Source organism: Arachis duranensis, chromosome 4, assembly GCF_000817695.3.
Source record: "Arachis duranensis cultivar V14167 chromosome 4, aradu.V14167.gnm2.J7QH, whole genome shotgun sequence".
In the NCBI taxonomy this organism is placed as follows: Eukaryota; Viridiplantae; Streptophyta; class Magnoliopsida; order Fabales; family Fabaceae; genus Arachis; species Arachis duranensis.
Genome location: NC_029775.3, coordinates 73,428,145 through 73,442,388, shown reverse-complemented (window position 1 = coordinate 73,442,388; position 14,244 = coordinate 73,428,145).

Below are 14,244 nucleotides of genomic sequence, written 5' to 3'. Positions count from 1 at the left end.
TAAAAAGGAAAGAGATTATTATGTGGCTTGTGTATTTGAGACTATTTGTTGACCCTCTGTCGCAAGATGTGACCGGACACTTTAACTCCCCGGATTCCCCCATGGGCATATATATATATTGAATATTATATTTGAGCTTGGAGTTTGACTCCATGGAATACTATGTTATTGAGCTTGGAGTTTGACTCAATGGAATACTATATTAGTGAGCTTGGGGATGCGCGCACAGAGGGGCTGTCCAATGGTTAACTAACAGGACATGTCGGATTGGCTGTATAACCGACAAATGAGACTCATCAGCCATAGGACAGGCATACAACATATGCATTTGTTTGTTTGCTTGAGCGTGCATTGTTTTAGTTTGTTTAACTGTTTAATTCTGCTTATCTTCTACTTGTCCTACTTGCTGTAAATGCTTCTCTTTCTGTGTTTTCCTTGTTTGAATTGTATGTGTATGTTTTCTAAGAAACTCCTCTTGGCGGAGGTGTGAAGGGGGTTGTCCCATGGGTGATTAAGAGGATTAGAGGAGTCAAAAAGTGGAATGCTAGGTTAAATTTAGATTCAGAACTTGAATACCTTACATAACTTACCTAATTTTCTAGTTTAGTTGAAACTTTAAGCTGAAATCTGAATGTCGAAGTTCTAGGAATGCCTCTGGCTTTCCCGGGACCTTTTATATTAACTATGCAGACACCTTTATCATACTAAGAACTTCCGGTTTTCATTCCATACTATGTTGTTACTTTTCAGATGCAGGTCGAGAGGCATCTCACTAGGCGTCTAGATACTTGTGGCGAAGTGGTTATTGGTTATTTTGTTGTGCTATGATGTATATATATGTACTTGGCTTTCTCTCCGCATAACTTATTCTTTTTTATCCTCTTAGAGGTTTATGGAGAGGCAGGATTTTGTTTATGTACATTTGGGTTTTGGATATATATGTATATATGTGTGAATATTCTCCGGCCAGTCTTGTCTTCGCGGGCTGAGTTAGGAGCTTGTTATTTTGTATCCTTGGCACTCCATTCCTACTTTTTTGTTTTATGTTTAATAGTTATAGTTTTCTTAGCACGCAAGATAACTCGTTCCTTGAGTGTTGCACTTTTATTTCGTGATTTTTATTCCCTCTATTCTTCAAGGCTCCAAGCATATTATAATCTTTCTGCTATTACATGTACACATTTTATTTTAGAGGTCATAATACCACAACACCTCTGTTTTACGACTTAATCGTAAAGCTCCATGTGGTAGGGTGTTACACAAAACACACTCATTTCTCCATCGCACGAGCTTCCTCCATGCTGACGCCTCTGCCGCTGCTTGCGTCTGTCGCTGTTCGCGTCATACAAGCTCTCTCCGTCACCACTTACGTTGCATGAGCTCCTTCTGCCCCCATTCTCGTTGCATCTACTCCCTTCGTTGTCATTGTCACAGAGCTCTCTCCGCTACCGCTCTTGTCACGCCGGCTCCCTTCATCGCCATCGTCACACAAGCTCTCTCTGCCGCCGCTCTCCTCGCGTCAGCTCCCTTCGTCGCCATCATCGCACAAGCTCTATCTGCTGCCACTCTCATCGCATCTGCTTCCTCTGGCACCTCTTCCATCTAATCTCAACTCGCTCTCTCAGTTCTTCTCGTAACCATTTCTAATTTCAACTCTTCAAATTTTTAAGCTAATTTTAATTAGAATTTTATTTTAGGGCTTAATTTTTCTATGTTAATTTTAGGTTTATCATACTTTGCGCATCTATTTCAGGTTCTGCTTGTTCCTTTTTCCTTCTGCTCCTGCCACTTCCTTCCTCTGCTTTGTTTATAGTTTGTTTTCCTTTCTCTTAATTTTTCTCATTTTTCTTTGATTGAGACTAGTTCTGACATAATTGTTTTTGCTCATAAAATGACATATTTGGCAGAATAGTCCTTGTGTCAATAAGAATATTGAAATGGTATTATAGCTGCAGTTGTCATGAATTGAGAGGCAAATAGTTTATCTCAGCACCATTCAATCATTTAGAACACCAATTGAATTTGTAGAACTTGTTTAGGATGCTGAGCATATTAATATAGAGCTTAATCAAATTATTAAACTTTGTACTAATATTATTTCAGGTACAATGTGGCCACTTTGATGATATGGAGTCTCAGTAAAAAGACCAAACTGTCAATCCCAAATATTAGAAGCCTTCCATTTGGTGGATACTTGAGATTTGGTTAGTATCGATTTGACATTAATGTAGTGGTTACACTTGTAAGTTTGATTCAAGCCATTGATACAGATCATGGTTTTATTGCTTTGGTAGGTGCCATTTAAGGAATAACATATCTATATGGCTAGTCAAAAGAACTTACTTTATTGTTTCAAGTTAACTTCCTCAAGATGAAATGTGTCTTTAATTAACATAGAAACTATCTAATCCATGTATAAGAGTTAGATATGACTTTTTTTAATTTAATTTTGTAGCTTTGTATCTTTATGCATCTTCTGCTTTGAATGTTAAATACTTGAGAAATTAGACTAGTGCCTTGAGGAGAAGTTTTCATGTTTTTAGCTTATAATATATAAATTCCAATTTATTGCACAAGACCCTTAGCCACGACAACACATCATATATGCTTGCAAGTATGATTATCTGCATCACTTCTTGTAGATGCACAGGGAACAACTGATCAGGTAAATTAATCTCTCTTCCTAATAAACATTAGAATTTCTTAGTTTTCATGTCAAAATTTCACAAATATTATATGCATGATCATTGGAATACTAATATGAGAAGATCTATTCAAATTTTTTTCATTGCTTTTAACTTCATATAATTGACTGATAGAGTTGTATTGCCTTTAACTTCGTATAATAACTATAAATATGGTTGTTCAATTCAAAGTTGTAATTCACTGATTGAATTATTTGTTCTAATAGAATGTGGATATAAATGTTCTAAATATAATGTCAAAAGTGGTGATTTTCTTAGTGTTACAGGGTTGAAACCAGTTCCATTTAATGCTGGTTTTCTCTCATTTGGTCAATTATGTGAATGGTGCAACTAGGCCACAATACATGATTTATCCCAAAAAGGGTAAAATTTGGGCAGTGTACAAGAATTGGGATAGGAATTGAGGGAATGATGATTATAAAAAAATGTCAGTTTGGAATGGTAGAAATTATTTCAAACCTCTCCAAAGAAAATGGGATAAGAGTTGCTAAACTAGAAGAAGTGCATAATTGTGTAACATTTTTCTATAGGCAAAAACATGAGGACTTTAATCTATGTTTTACTTTTTTTTAAAGCAGATATGCATAGGTTTTCTCATCAATTTTAGCTTACAAAGTTCCTGGAATTGAAATGCATGGTATTCCTTAGGATAGTTCGCATCTTGAACCTCAAACAATACCTAATCAGTAGAAGTAGAAATTAGAAAGTGTCTTGTATTAAGTATGAGACAACTTCTAATGTATCTTAAATACAATCTATATCTTATGTTATTGAAACTAATTATGATGACTTATGTTAGCATCCAGAAAGGAAGTACTTCATCTATTATTCTTTTTGTTCTCACAAAATTCTACACTAACAATTATGTTCAAGTCACTTCATCTATATCTCATCAGCTTCATTATATTATTTTTTTTGTTTTCCATATATAGCTCATCTTGTTAAATCTAATATGAGTAGTTCAATGAGTTCATTTTACTATATTATTCAAGTTTTACATTAAATGTCATAATGGATGAATAAAATTAAGTCAATAAACACCTACTTTTAGTTATATAAAATAATTAATAACCAACAGACTCATTCATCAATTTTTCTTCTTAATAAACTTAGAGTCTACCTAATTTTCCTGCAATAGGGTCTTCTTGCTACTCATATTCTTCAACATTTGACAAAAGAGGATTTGAACAAGTTATACATTAGGATGTTCATTGTGATATAGACATCAGTGGCTCATAGTGTTTTCTCACCCACACAGGGTATGCTTTCATGTGATTTCTCTCTAAAATTTGGAATTTATGCTCTTTGAAATTCTATCTTATTTCACTTTTGCTATATCAGTGTCAAATCCTATCTCATAATTCAGTTTTTCTTGTTAGCCAAATCTTAGTCTCACTAAGACACTGCATAATCCCATTGGTAGTACTCTGCATAATATCACTGAAACTTTCAAGTATACTAAAAAAGATGGTTTTGAGATCTCAGTTCCTTCAGAGAACACAATCGTTTTTCTAGGAAATCCTGGAAAAATATGGCTTTGTAATATTATAATCTACTCTTGCTGATTGTGCTTGTTGTAGTTGTAGCCATGACACAATAGTATAAAAGTCCAAGGATCACAGGCCCTACTGCATAAAAGAAAGAAAGCGAATCGAGTCCCTAGGTGGACTCATTGACAATGGCTAACTGAATGGTCTGTTAGGTTGGAGATTATGTACATACACATATTCATCTATTTTATATATTTATAGACAATATTGAATACACGCTGAGACTAGAGACTATAGCAACTCATTGATTTTCTTCTAAGAATAATGTGTGTAGCATTGTACTAATATTTTAAAGTATTAAAAGTAGAAATGAATTTGTAAATAATTGTTTGATGCTATCTATAAGAGAAACAATTTGGAGCACTTCTTTTTGTGTATATCTTTCTTTTTATCTTATCCCATTTCATTTTGTGAACTATTATCTTTCTTTCTTTTTATAAAAAATTGTCTTGATTAAATTTATATTTATTTTGCAATGGAAAAATCTTAAAAAAATTTCATTTTACTTTACTGACGGATTTACAGACGAAAAATCTGTCTGTATTTAGAATTGTGAATGCTCTTCCAGGCTCTAATTACCGACAATAAATATGTCGGAAAGTTTGACTCTAGTTATTAATAGAAAATCTGTTAGAAAGATTCATGCTAGTTACTAATAAAAAATCTGTCGAAAAATCTGATGTTTTTAGCTAAACATAGGGGATTATTACTGAAGAAAAATCTATTAGTAACAAAGAAAAGTCTATCGGTAAATTACTGATGGAAAAAATTCAGTTGGTAAATAATTTCTAATGAGGCTTTTACCGATAGACAAAATTCGTCGGCAATTATATCGGTAACCAATAATCCATCTGTAATAAAAATCAAATTTATCTATAAATTCGTTTGTAATAAGTAGTTTTCTATTAGTGTATCACTCATATCAAGTTAAGTTTGGATACCCAGAATGCTTATTACTAACTTGAAGAACATAGTAAACCAGGTGTACACCTTCATGCAGTCTATGCAGGGTGGCTCTTTTAGTAGAGATCGGATGCCTTGCCACCTCTCTTTATGTCGCTCACTGGTCATGGCAACAAACACAAGCCATGAGATGATGGTCTAGTCAATCCTCCTCTCAAACAAACCCTCCATCCTTGAGCGCAATGCTGGCGAAGAATTTCTTGACGAGGACTATTTGTAATGTATGTGCATGTATTAGTGACTATATACTAACATTTTATGTTGGTATTAGTATAATTATTATAAACTTTTTATTATTTAATTATATCATCATCCATTACTAATGACCATGGGATATCAGTAAAATTAGATGATTTTTACCAAAGGCGTTTTGACTAACAAACTTTTGCAGTTGTCCAACCATTGGTAAAATTAGTTATTGACAACTTGGCTCTATAAATTTATCTGTAGATGGTTAATATTCTGATAGTGAGAGTGTCGTATGTCATATTTGATTAACTACTTTATACTGTACTAGTAATTTATGGTGCACTCCATACTCAACAAACTGCAATTTTAGATATATATGTATATATTTTGTATGATATATAAGTATATAATTATCTGTGATCTAATGTTTAACGGATTTCGTATAAGCAATTTTCATAATCTAAATATATTAGGTATTAGGTTCAATCTCCTACACCATATCTATTTTATAATTAGGTTTAATTATTTTGTTGGTCCCTATAGTTTTATCAAATTTTTTTAATTAGGTCCCTTTATTTTTTTCTTTTGCAATATAAATTCTTGAACCAATATTTTATTTTTCAATCACTACAAGAAAAATACCCATTTAGCCATACTTTTTTTAAGCTACATTTGAAAAGCATAGCCTATTCTATGAATAGGCTACGCTTTTCTCCATGTTGCCTTTTTATGAGAGAAAAGGATACACAATTGTGGCATCATTTAAAAAGTGTAGTCTTAGATATTATAGAAATCACTTATAAAGCGTAGCTTTAGATTAATATTTATAGGTTCACTTTTGTATTAAAGGAAACGCTTTTAGAAGGTAACTTATTTGTTAAGTTTTAAGTACACTTAAAAAGTGATGCCTAATGTATCTAAAGTAAAAAACTTGACACTTGGTAACTTCTTTTTCCCTCTTTTTCTCGAAACACTTAGTGAAATTTTTGCAAATTCCTTTTTTTTCCCTCTCTTTCCTTCATCCCTGCACTGATCGTGAAACCACTCACCATTGCCACTGACTACTCACCATCGCGCAGAAACCCTCTCTCCATCGGGAAGAAACCCACTCATCACCACTCACCACTGACCGTCACTCCTGTTCGCTCTTATCTCTGCGCTTCTCACCTTCGCCAACCCTGTCGCACACAACCCTCACCTTCGCCATTCTCGCCGTCGCTGATGACCGTCGCTGTTGCTGCACTGACCATCGCTCTTCTTCTCTGTTCTACCCTAATCGTCTTCTCCGTGCCCTAATCGCTGATGACCGTCGCTGTTCTGACCATCGTTGTTGCTGCGCCACCGTCACCATCGTCATCTCCGTGCTTCTCATCATTGTCTTCTCTGTGCTCACATCATTGAATATGTATGTATTGATTTCTATTTGGTTCTGAAATTTCAGAGGTTTAGGGTTCCAATTTTAGGGGTTTTAATTTGGGAGTTTTAATCTATGTAATACATATATATAGCTTGTTTTGATTTGCTTAACTTTTAGGTAAAAATTATATTTTATATATGAAATCTGTTCAATTTGCTTTGATTAAGGGTAATCTTATTTTTGCAACTTCATCTGATTGTTGTGTTTAACCAAGCAGGTTATATCTGTGAAGGCATTATCATTAATCTTGTTGTGGTGCAAACAAATAAGAAGTGATGCTCCACTAAACTCTACTTTTATATTTATATGGCAATTCTTCTGGAGGAGTACCAGATCTCCCTGGAAATGGGTTTATGTTCTCTTCAACAAGCTTTCTGATCTTCTGCTATGTTATTTCATGAAACTAGTGACTATTAGTTTTAATGTTTGGCAAACAGTTTGATCAAAATCTTCTTGAGGAAGGAACAAAGAGTCCTCGTACAATTCGTCTGGCTGTAATGCGCTTAATAGGGTTGTGGCTCTTAAATCCTATGATTATAAGTTTTACCTAAAGGAGTTAAATGATCTTTTTAGGTCGATAATTAAAATGATCTTTTTCTGATTCAAATGCAGTTACCATCCAATTCCCATTGTGTTTTCTCAAGCAAAGGGAGCTACTGTGTGGGATCCAGAGGGAAACAAATATCTTTTTTTCTTATCTGCTTATTCTGCTGTTAATCAGGTAACATGCTTGTCTCATGGTTATTCCCTAAGCTATAGATCTCGAATTTTGATTCGGAAATGGTGCCCAAATGAGTTATAGAAGTTAATTTCTAATTATTGAAGTGCCTATCTTTTCCTTAGGGACATTGCCATCCTAAAATTCTGAAAGCCTTAACAGAGCAGGCAGAAAAGCTGACCCTGAGCTCTCGAGCCTTTTACAATGATCGGTTTCCACCATTTGCTGAGCATTTGACAAGTATGCTTGGTTATGATATGGTTCTTCCCATGAACACTGGTGCTGAAGGAGTGGAAACAGCTCTGAAATTAGCAAGAAAGTGGGGTTATGAAAAGAAAAGAATTCCCAAAGATGAGATATAACAATGAGATCATCTTAACAGTAGTCATATCTTAATGTTTTACATTTTCCAAGGTTATGAGGTTGAAGTGAATGTTTGCTTAGTGTGGGTCTGTGGCCTAGTACACAAGGAATATCTCATGACATGCTAAGCTGAAATCCACAATACTTTAAGACTTTATTTTTCCTCCCCCAACCCCCTTTTCTCTGTGGATATTAATAGTATTTGCAAAACTAAAGGGAGAAATGCTTTAGCTATGGCCTGAAGAATCTATTTTGACATATGTTCTCAATAAATATTTTGGAAACTAAATGCTTGTAAGATGTATTGGTACTCCTCCTCTGCAAAGATAAAATGAAGCAAGTCTACTCTTCAAAATATAGCATTTTTTTCTGTTTATGAGATGCAGATTTGAATTTTCCTGGTGTTTGTCTATTTATGTTCACGGATACTTGTGGCAGGCTATTATTGTGTCATGTTGTGGCTGCTTCCATGGCCGTACACTAGCTGTTATATTTATAAGTTGTGACAATAAAGCTACCCAGGGTTTTGGTCCTTTATTGCATGGCCATCTTAAAGTTGATTTTGGTGATGCAGAAGTCCTTGAAAGAATTTTTAAAGGTTCTTAGTGCTCCCATACTTTGCTTTACATTTTCATCATTATATTTTAGTTTAAATTGACTGATCTTTGATTTTTTTCTGTGAAAAAATTTAGAAAAAGGAGAACACATAGCTGGCTTTCTTTTGGAACTCATCCAGGGTGAAGCTGGGGTATAATCTTTTGAGAACACTTAATCTGCTTGGCAACACTCACCTTGTTGGTTGAATTGAAAACTGAGATGCTAAAGAAGTTGCTATATACATTATACCCTGATGTTATAGTTTGATGGTGTTATTTCCGGTCTCACCATTTGATTGTTTTATATTATGTTTACATACAGTGGGAAATCCTTGTTGCTTCTTCAAATTCTTTGGCTAAGAAAAAGATAAGTGTGCTTATAGATTTCATTTTGGTCAAAAGCCATGACATTCGGTTGAATATTCATATTTTTATTATGTTCTGATTTCTCAAAGTACATATCTCGGTTACATCTTTTGATATGTTTTTATTATTTATTTGAAGGTAATCATTCCTCCAGATGGCTATTTGAAAGCTGTTAGAGATCTTTGCACCAGATATAATGTGCTGATGATTGCAGACAAAATACAAACTGGGTTAGCAAGAACAGGGAAGATGCTGGCTTGTGACTGGGAAGAAGTTCGCCCAGATGTTGTGGTTAGAAGATAGAAATCAGCTTAACCTTGTGAATTGTATATCTTTTTATTCTTTCCCAGCACTATGAGTTGAACCTTATTCTGTCTTTTTACTCAGATACTAGGGAAAGCATTGGGTGGAGGAGTTTTTTCTGTGAGTGCAGTTCTTGCAGACAAGGATGTAATGCTTTGTATAAAACCAGGAGAGCATGGAAGGTTTGATTTTATCATAAAATGCTTTTTGTAAATGGTCCTTATTATGATTCCTTTATTTACATTTTCTTGCCGATAGTTGTGACTGTTGTCTGAAGTTTTATACTTCTGTTTACCACTTGGCAATATTTTTTAGTCTTTTGTATAGGTCGAGTAATTTCATTTATTGAAATGAAAGCAAATTTGTTTATTAATTAAACAAGAGAAGAGTGCTGAACTTCTTTGTATATTATTGATTACAGTACCTTTGGCAAGAGTCTATTGCCAGTGCTGAACTTCTTAAAATTTTATGATTATAAAGTTTTACCTAAAGGAGCTAAAGCTACTGTCTCTCTATGGTTCAGGTACAAAATTTAATTATTTTGCTGTATAACTAATTTACCTAGATATCTATCTTTTGCTTTATAATATCAATTTCAATATATCATTCTGAATTTGAAATCACCTCTGTCAGTTGCATTTGATGAAGATTTTGAAGCTCAACTAGCTGACAACGATGATGCAAGACTGGACGTGTCTCTATTGGCAAGGAGCCCTGACCAAGAGCTGACTGAAGTTAGTAACTCAATAGTTGAACAAGTTGGCTTATAGTCCCCCCAACAAAAATGTTCTTAACATGATGATATTTCTATGATAATAGAAGAACATACTGATTTGCAATTTATTATAAGTGTGTTATTTCTTTGAATTTCTTGAAGCTCATAACTTTGTAGTAAATCGCCACTTCTCTTACCAGGCATTTATAAGTATAATTATTATAAGTGTATTATAAGTATAATTATGTATTTATTTTTATTTTATAATATTCAACTCATTTAAATTAAAATGCAAAATTATTATATATGTAATCATATTATTAACTATTATGTTGTATTAATAATTATTAGATATATATAGAAAAAAAAACGAGACCTAAGGCTACACTTATATACAGTAGCTATAGTATACTAAAAAAAATGAGGGACCTATGGCTACACTTATAAAAAGTAGCCATGGTATACAATGTGGCTACGCTTTACTGGTGATGCAGTAGCGTTGAAAAGCGTAGCCTATTCTGGCAAAAATGGAAGCTGAAAAGCGTAGCCTTTGGTCCTACACAGCATCACTTGAAAAGCGTACCCATTCCCAAATGCCAAAAGCGTAGCCCTTGGTGCAGAAAAGCGTAGCCTTTGAGAATAGGCAACGGCCGAATAGGAATCACCCCAGAAAGCGTAGCCGTAGCCTAGAAAGCGTAGCTGTAGCCTAGGGCATCATCTTTTTCACTTTCGGCTACACTTTTCAAGTGTACCTGAATGGGTATTTTTCTTGTAGTGAATTATGTCTCTACTGTAATAAAAATATTTGGTCTAATAGAATATTTCGTTCCCACCAAATTAAAAATACCCTATTTTTTTTGAATCTGTAATGATCTCTCCCCTTCTATATTTATAAAGAAAAAATTAATCCTCTCACTTTATAAAGCATTTATGCCATATGTGTGTGAACTTGGCAAGCATAAACTATCATTCTTCATCTTCTTAAAGAACTTCAAAGCACTACCAGCATCCTTTCTCCCTCTATATTCCTTAAAGAAGCAAGTGTATGTTGCAACATTTGGAGTCACTCCATTCTCCATCATCTCAACAATCAAAGCCTTGGCATCTTCAAGCCACCTACAAGAACACTGACACCTATAACCGAAGTATATGTCACCACCATCGAATAAATATCTTTCTGCTTTATTAACCTTAATTTATCAAGGGATACCTGTAGTTTTTGTGACCTACTATAAACATGGAGCACAATAGAAAAACTAGTCACATCTGGCTCAATCCCTTTGCCACAGATTTCATCAAACATCTCATCTGCCTCTCTTATCGTTCGGTCAAACCTATATTCAGGATGAAGACTCTCTTTCTTCTACAGATCCTATTCAATAGCACATTATAAGTAACAAAATTAGGCTCAACTCCTTTATCTACTATTTCACTAAATAGCTCTCTAGCCTTTGGAATTCTCCCTAAATTACACCAACTGTAGATCAAAACCATTTACATTTTCACATTGTGTCTAAATCTAGCATATTTTTATTGAAAACTTCAATAACAACTTTTACATAACCATACTTACAGAGTATGTCAAGAAGGAAGCAAAATTCTTCTAAACTAACTTTGTTCTCCAGGAAGGCATCAATATCATCAAAAGGATGAATCACCTAGGAGGTGAGGCCGACTGTGACATGACAGCAGATAAGGAGCAAGAAGCTGTTGGGAATAAGGGTGAGGGCATGAGGCTATGACGTTCCATGGGTATAATGGTGATGGGAGGGTAAGGCAGTGAGATGAGTGATTTTTAAGAATAAATAAGAGGTATAATGGTAAATTTACTCTTAATATTTTTAATAACGTTTACTGTCAAGAGAGACCTAATTGAATAAAAAATATTGGTTCAGGGATCCAATTAAAAGAAAAAAATATAGAGACTTAATTGAAAATTTGACAAACTATAGAGACCAGCAAAATAATTAAACCTTATAATTATTCACACTCAACTTGGTTGGTTTGACTAAAATTGACCTGGTCATTATGTTAGATTATATATTTGTGTAAATTTATAGAATAAATATGGCTATATAAGAATAATGTTTTAAAAGAAAAGAAAAATAATGGTTACAAAACCAAATCCCTATTATACATGTATAGATAATACTATAAGAAAAAAATTGAGTACTGTTGGATTTACCGCGGTAAAGGCGTCAAATTTGTTAGGTTAAATTATTCCCCGCGGATTTACGTTTTCGACGGTAAATTTGCCTGTAATAATTGGAGGAAAAACAAAAAAAATAGGCGCATAATTTACGATCGAATTTATCGTTGGATAAATCCGCCGGTAGACCATTTTAGTGAAACACTGCATTTTGGTGACCTGCAATAGTTTACCGTTGGATTTATCTGATGGTAAATCCGACAGTAATTTTGTCCTAAATTCGAAGATGGAAGAATTTATAATTTACCTGATGTTTTTGAAGTGGCAGCTTTATTTGTTGATGATATTGATTTTCTTTCATCAACCAAAGATATAATCTTAGAAAGGCAAGATGGTCGCTTAAAGCGTATAAATGAGATTCATGTTGCTTATCTTTGTTTACAATATCCACTTCTTTTTCGATATGGAGAAGATGGCTATAGAATTGATATTCAATATAAAATTATTGGGAGTTTGAAACCTAACAAGAAGAGCAAATTGACTATGCGACATTTTTTTTGCACTTAGGCTTCAAACTAGGAAAACATAGGCTCCAACAATACTGGTTTCTAAAAAAGTTTTTAGCAATTTGTACTGGATTCTTACACTATGATTGAGTCAGAACTTTTGTTATATTTTAGGATTCTTCAAAAGAAACTTAGAGCTGAAGATTACAAGATTTTGAAAAATGCTAAATCTACAGGTCAAACAAGTGGCTCAAGTGTAGGAAAAAGAATAGTTTTGCCATCAAGTTTTATAGGAGGTAGGCATTATATGGATGGCTTATACCATTATTGTGTTGAAATTTGTGGTCATGTTGGTTATCCAGATTTGTTCATCACTTTCACATGTAATTCAGAAAGGCTAGAGATCAAGCGACTCTTAGACCCTTTACATCTCAAACCAGTAGACCGTCCTGACATTGTTTGTTGAATGTTGAAAATGAAGCTTGATATACTAATTAAAGATTTGAAAAAGGAAATATTCTTTGGTAAAGTTGTTGCTGGTAATGTGTACATTAAAAAAAAGTATATACTATTTTAAGAACATCAAGTATATCTATAGTTGCTAATATGTACTATACTATATTTTATGTGCAGATGTTTACACAATTGAATTTCAGAAACGAGGTCTACCACATGCTCATATTTTGATATTCTTGGATTTTTTAAGCAAATTTCTAGATCCAAAAGATATAGATAAAGTAATTTGTGCTGAGATTCCTAATCAATTTGAGCATCCAAAGTTGCACAAGGCTGTAAAAAAATTTATGCTTCATGCTCCATGTAGTTCTACAAATATATTTTCACCATGAATGAAAGAAGGTCGCTGTTCAAAGTTCTATCCCAAGTGTTTTGCTGATTTAACAACTATTGATGCTGAAAGGTATCTAATATATAGAAGAAGAAAGATTGGTTGTTATGCTGAAAAAGGAAATGTGGCTCTAGATAATCGCTTTGTTGTTCCTTATAATCCTTCTTTGCTAATGAAATATCAAGCACACATGAACGTTGAGTGGTGTAATCAGAGCAGAGCAATTAAGTATCTCTTCAAATATATAAACAAGGGTTACGATCACGTCACTGCTATTTTAGGTAAGAGTTGATGCGCTATAACTGGGTATAGCTACGATTAAGGGAAATTGCACAAACGGCAAAATTCCTTCCGGCAAGTGCACCGGTTATCGTCAAGTAAAAACTCACAATAGAGTGAGGTCGAATCCCACAAGGATTGGTTGAATGAGCAATTCGAATTAGAAGTTTGATTAGTTGAGCGGAATCAAGAATTGGGTGTGCATTGCATAAAGTAAATTGGCGGGAAATGTAAATTGCAAGGAATTGAAATGACTGAATCTTAAATTGCGAGAATTAAAGTGCTGAAATTAAAAAGGGATGGAGAGGATTGCATGAATTGAAATTGCAGAATGTAAATAGAAAGGGTAGATCAGAGAGGGGAGTTCATTGGGGTCAGGAGATATTGAAATATCCGAATCAAAACATTTTCATCTCTTCCTCAACCAATGCATTCATTGAATTTTGCTTGGCAATCTTATATGATTGGATCCCAATCCCTTGGCTCACCAATTCTCTCTAAAAACAAACAAATTCCCAATCCCTTGGTTTAAATGTTCATAAGAAGAGATGAAGCTCTATCACTGATTATACCACACA